The 6,329-nt window shown below is 33.8% G+C and overlaps 1 long non-coding RNA gene across 2 annotated transcripts; it reads left to right on the top strand.

The window, feature by feature from the left end:
• The first annotated feature begins 2,468 nt into the window (after nt 1-2,468).
• Nucleotides 2,469-5,968, top strand: LOC147510667 (uncharacterized). 2 transcript variants are annotated; one of them, XR_015216843.1, is made up of 6 exons: nt 2,469-2,528; nt 2,804-2,889; nt 4,162-4,253; nt 4,341-4,581; nt 4,883-4,977; nt 5,741-5,968. It is a non-coding gene; the product is annotated as an uncharacterized LOC147510667 (long non-coding RNA). The 2 variants fall into 2 exon arrangements; XR_015216842.1 differs by lacking the exon at nt 2,469-2,528 and having other exon boundaries at nt 2,535-2,889.
• Nucleotides 5,969-6,329: the final 361 nt, after the last annotated feature.

Below are 6,329 nucleotides of genomic sequence, written 5' to 3'. Positions count from 1 at the left end.
AAGGAACAACTTCGTCCGTTATAGGTTGCGAGGTAGGAGTTGGAAGGACACCAGCTGTGGCTTCCGTCGATTCGACGTCTGGCATATGTATGTGATTGTCGATGGTTCGGCCAGAATGAAGAGTGGTGATGACATTTACCTCACTGATAAGAGTCCAAAATTATAGTTTTAACCCCTTAACAATAATACTTTTAGACCAATTATGTGAGTAATAAATAAGAGCTAATGCTGATTATGTGTTTTTATGTATTTAAGGCATTGAAGTCAATTATGTGCAGAAATGTGCCACTTTGGCGAGATAAAGGAGCAGGGGTAGGTTGCTAAGAAGTTCTGTAATTAAAGGCCAAGATTCAAGGAGAAAAAACCTTTGTAAAGCCCGGTCAAGGCTGAAAAGTCAAAAGTCAACACGGGTAGAAACAACACACAAAAGTCAGCAGAACTTCCGAAGATCGTATCTTTGAGCTCAGACCTCGGAATTGGGCCTACCTTATGTCAAAACGACCAGCTTGGAATCAGGTTTCCAATGGTTTAAGCCTTGACCCAATAAGAAGAGTAAAAGTGGACGAAAAGTCTATGGAAATCAAATCCAGCTGAAAAGGCCTGTGTGGACTGAAGAAATTGGGTTTTGGGCTCGATTTTCTAGCCCAAAACATGGCTCCTCAGCCCATGCACAAAAATGTAGATCTGGTCTCCTCCATTTCAACACACAAGACTTAGCTCTTAAGGGATAATTAGCTTAGGGTAGAAAGTAGCTATTAGAGCATAGTTCTAGTTTAGTTTTCACTCCATTAATTAATTAGTTTTCATTTTCATCTTGTTTCAATTTAGTATTTGAATAAATTATTATTTATTCATTAGATTAATAAAGTAATTTAATTCTTGATAATCTAGTTTCATTTCCATTTAATCATTATAGTTTCAATTCATAAATTTAGTATTTATCATTGTTAGTTTCAATTAAATCTAGCAATTTTAGACTTACATTTGAATTCAAATAAGCAAAGTTAGAATCTTTATACCATGTCTTGCTTAATTTCATTGGGAAATGATAACATAATAATTATAGGCTAAACCTCCATTAGAAGGGGTTGAAGAAACCTTGATGAAGCTTGATTTATGTTAGCGTAGAGTAATCATAATTTCCATTCCATTCTAGAAACGATTAGTTTACCATGAGAATGGGTTTGATTGTTTCACATGCTAGACGTTAGTTGGTAGAGATTACCATGAACAACTAGGGATTAGGAAGAACCAATTGTATGCGAAAGCAGTTCAATTAGGATTATGACGATTCTTCATTAGTAAATTAAATTGAGTTAAGGTGGAATTAATCCCCCTTAATTCCTTATCATAGTATTAATTTAGTATTGTCGTAGTTGAATTATCATAGTTAAGTATTTGAGTATAATTTGCATTGTAATGTAAATTCGTAAATCTCTCATTGGCTTTGGATAGACTGATAATCTTACAAAACACTAATTTTAAAGAACTAGGAGTGGAACAAATCTTTTACTCCACACTACTAAAAAAAGGACCTATTATGACGGCTATTTTTTTTTCTATCTTGACTGTTTTGTCTACAACCATCAAGATAAGTGTCTTGGTGATATTTTTATGGCAGTTGTTGCTAAATAGTTACGAGTGTAAAATAGGCGTCATAAAAATATTAAGCTTTTCTGATGGATTTTCTGAAAATGTCAAGTTCGTTATATACTAAACCGTCAAGAAAAGCTCCTTAAAAAAATTTTATGACTATTCTGTGTGAAGTGTCTTTATTTATTTTCTAATTTTTGACCTGTCCAGAAGAAGTGTCAATATATATTTCCTCTCTTTACAGAATTTTTCATTTTTGGGACTTACTAAAGCATCAAGACCCATAACAGTTCGGATAATCTCTTTGATAAAGTGAAAGAGATTAATAAAGTTTTATCCAAAGTAAATCGTGGACCTCTGTTCTACTAGGGCAGTAAGAAAAGTTTAAGCGAGAGTATTTCTTAATCCAAACTCCTATAAAAAACAACATGCCACTCGACCTCTTCCTGAAACCTTTTTTTTTCATTTTCCTCTCAAAGTCTCAAGTACATGAAATCCTAATTCCATCCATCTGATCGTTTCCTTCATTTGCTCATTTGGTTCTGAACTTGAATTGATGATATCGCAATCGACCACTGGTGAAGTTGAGAAGTATATCCTCGTTAAACGTAGAGAATACATCATCTTATTCGTAATCGTCTATTCGCTAAACCGAACTCCTCTGCAGATTCGAGAAAAAAGGTGCCTTTTTTGTTCTTATTGTTTTTTCTAATCTATTATTTTTGTCTCTATTGTGTATTAAACTTCCCCTGTTTATTATCTTCAATTCTAACCAACTATGTTAACACCTTTAATTTCACTGGGCCTGCATCAACAAGAAGAAAAAAAAAATCGGCATCCCCTGCTCTGAATTCGTTGGTTTTCTTTTTTTTTTCAGGAGAAAGAATAGTAACTTGACAAGGGAGCAGCAGTGATATTACTTATCCTATCAACTAGTGATTAAATCCCTCAATCTAGTTTTCTTTCTGATAACTATTATATTGCAATGAATAGTTTGTTTTTTACCCTGCTTGGGGTCTCTATGCAAGTGCATATGAGCTGTTTGAATAAACTTGTAATAGAAATATGCCTGGGGTCTTGTCCTCTCATATTCTAATTATAATTCACATTAGACTAGCTAGTACTACTCAATGTTACATTATATATCATTGTTCTTTTACTATTGAATTGTGTATATGATGTGGAATGATTGCTGAATTGGTCTTGCCAGGTTATTAAGTCCAAAGAAATCTAATGGCAATGGAAGTAACCAAGTTCTCAATTGGATCAAACTAGAAAGCCAAAGCTATAGCGAAGGTACTTTGCATACTGCACTAATGTAGTTTATATTTAATTATATTAAACATTCAGGTGGTTCAAATTATTGTTTGATTACATGACTAGGTTGGGTAGTGATTGAAAGTTTGGTACTAGTGGTGTGTATTTGGTGAGTTGCCAGTGAGGTGAAGAGGGGAAATAGGGTCCTGTACGTAGAGAACACAATTAGAAAAGAAGTGGGTTAAATGGGTGCTGATCTAGTGGTGCTGGTTCAAGTGTAAATGATGCCCATTCAATTATTAAAGCTAACAAGCTTTCATAACAATCTGGTCTTATATTATCACCTATAACCTTAGGTATATATCCATGCATGTATATGATTTCCATGACTTGTTCACTCAGCCCAAATGGAAGCTTCCAGTGACATCTTCCCATTATCTGTTGCACAAATGCTCCAAGTTTTCCCACTTTTGTCACTAAAAACACACTTATATTAAATAAAAATAACTAATGAAATGGACTAACAAATATTGGAATGAGTGCAAATATGTAATAGTTTTATGCTAATGAACCGTGTTGTGGCTTTGTTTCTTATAAGTACTATTGTGATTTGAATTACTTTTTCATACTAAAAATATGATTGAAGTCAGTATCTGATGTCACATCTGTTGCTTGCTATATACAATGGATAGCATTGCTATTATAGGTTAATGTTCGGTCCTTTTCATTCCTTATCTAAAAATTGTGTTATGGTAGCTTTCACTTCCTTACGCTTTTGGCAAGGATTAGGAATTGATAGGGTTTTCTATGTGAGATTTTGAAATAATTTAAGTACTCTAAGAGTCCTTGCATTTTTTTTGTGGGAAGATGAGAGGAGACTGAAAATTTGGTAGCACAATAGCACTCTTGTTGTATGAAGAACTTTGTCTTTGATTATACTATTAGCACCGAGACTATTCTTGTTATAAAGGCATGAGACTATTTTCGATATTAGAAAGGAAGGGGGTGCATTTCTTGTGGTTGTACATATGTGTTATGTGAGTTTAAAGTGCAAGCATGAACTAAGTACTAGTGCTACAAAGAGATTTACAGGGTGTTGAAGCATTAGAGAAGGAATATTGTTTTTTAGTCAACATCTAGGACGTGCAGCACAATTGATGTCTTTGCACATCATAAGAGAAAGGGCAGGGTTTGCCCAAACACTTGTCTTGTACTTGTAAAGCTCTTTTTTTTCTTTGTTTCATTTCATGAAGTTTAAAGCATCTCGCTTTCCTATACGATTAAGTGATGACTTGTCCATTGGGTTTTCAGTTCTTCTTGATGAGGAGGAATTTGAAAAGGCTTCAACGACATTTGACTATGATGAGAGTTATATGAATCCAGCTGAAGAGCTTGGTTTGATGGTAATTAGATGATTGAGAAAAATTGGAATTGTACCATTAATATTGATGCTTAAACCTTTATATTGATTTTTGGCCGGCGATTCTCAGGATGGGGGTGCAGAAGAAAGGATATTATTCCTTCAGCTCCGAGCATCTCTTCCTTTTGTAAAGCGATCATCTTTTGCTGAGGGCAATGAGATAGCTAACAACTCAAAGCCATCCAAGGTTGCATGACATTCAGAGAAAGGCTACACTTTGGAAGAATTGCCACCAGGCTTAATGGGTAAACTGCTAGTTTACAAGAGCGCATGGCATGACTATACTGAAGCTTGGAGACCACCTTTACGACGTAAGTGACATCCATACCGATATATTTGTCTGGTTGGGAATTCTAATCAATGTCAGTTGTTTATATAAGATTGACATTTTCACTTTTCTTCATCTCACCCCTATAATGCAATATAGGTGTTTCTTGGTTTATCTTTAGAGAACGGGTTGCACATCACTACGTAGCTATGTTTGAGTTATATGAATCTCAACATAGTTTGATTAATTATGGTTTGTATAATCTATGTATTTTAAATCATGGTGGCAGCATTAATTTTGTTTTCAAACTTAATCTGTAGGTTGGCCTTTTATTGGTGAGAAAGTGGGTTCTTTTGTTGATAGACGTGGAAACCATATTGAGATGGGACTTGATGTTATCTTTGGTTGCTACAATAACCTTTTCCGCCTGTTTAAAAAGGTAAAGCCTCTCATTCAACATTTTTTTTTGCTAGGTAAGTATCTCATTCAGTTTGTTTTTCATTGCTAATATTTAACAATATGTAACATCCATCATGACAGATGTCGTGTTGCTTCCTTTATATTTTGTGTTTACTTCGCATGATTGGTATCTCATACAGTTGAATTGCGTAATGAAACCATGACCGCATGATAGTTCTAGACAATGTGAGTTTCAATATTGTTTGTCTTGAATAGTGGGGTAGCCTAGTCAAGTGGTTTCTACACTTAGGGGTTGGTTAGGGTGGGTCTTTGGGTTCTTTCTTACCATTTACCAAACTACCAATCGGAGAATAAAAAAAATTCCCATTTCATCTAGTTCCATTTTTGTGGAGGTGATTTATGTGGATTACCATTTACTTTTGATCTCGCCAAGCCAAAGGCATGTGTATGTGTTGCAAAAATAGTATTTTGTTTTTCTTTTGTTTGCTTTGAGGTATGGGATGGCTTTAGTAAAGATTTTTGCTATGACCCTTGCATTTGTGGATTTTTTTTTTTTTCAGCTCTTCGACAACCATGTACTATATATAATTGTAGTAGTGTATATCTTGAACCACAATCCATTTGCATTGTAGGTATTTTAATTTATTTTTCCTTCCGTTGTGAGAACTAGGTCCCATCGCATTGTTTCTCTCATGCCATATATAAAATAGTTTGTTTTTGGTCAGTGGCTTGAGCTTTTGGTAGCAAATTTACTAATAATGTTTCTTTATTTTGTTTTTTAGATTTGACAACGTTCAATCGATCGATGGATAATACTTAATTTGTTGATGATTGAGTTGATTAGAATGATTTTTAGTTTGGTTGAATGTGCTATCAAATAAATGTATCTAGTATTTTTCACTGATGTTGAAAGGATAATAACTTGCTATTTTTTCTTGTTGAATAAATTGATGTAAGGAATAAGTATTTTCGAATGGTTTGAAAATATATGGGGTTGAAGTTACTCTGGATGTTCTAATTTTTTTTTGAGAATTTTATAGTTGTTTTATTGGTGAAATAAGCTTACAGGTTAGGAATTGAATTACAGGTTATATAGTATTTTTGGCAGGAAAAATATAATAATAATATATTTTTTTTGAAAATAAATAAATAAATTAGATGACGATTTTAGAAGAACTGTCATAGTGTAAACTATTTCTTCACATATTTTGTTTAATAAGATGACGGTTCAACAGTAGTCAATAGGCATTTTTTGACGGTTATAACTATAATTATGACGGTTACATATGAGGCGTCATAATCAAATTTACCTACTATGACGTTTTAAAAGCTAATATATGTCATAATAGGAGGAACTTTTAAGACGCCTTT

The sequence above is a fragment of the Coptis chinensis genome, chromosome 3 (assembly GCF_015680905.1).
Source record: "Coptis chinensis isolate HL-2020 chromosome 3, ASM1568090v1, whole genome shotgun sequence".
Taxonomy (NCBI): Eukaryota; Viridiplantae; Streptophyta; class Magnoliopsida; order Ranunculales; family Ranunculaceae; genus Coptis; species Coptis chinensis.
This window is presented reverse-complemented; position numbering and strand designations above follow the sequence as displayed.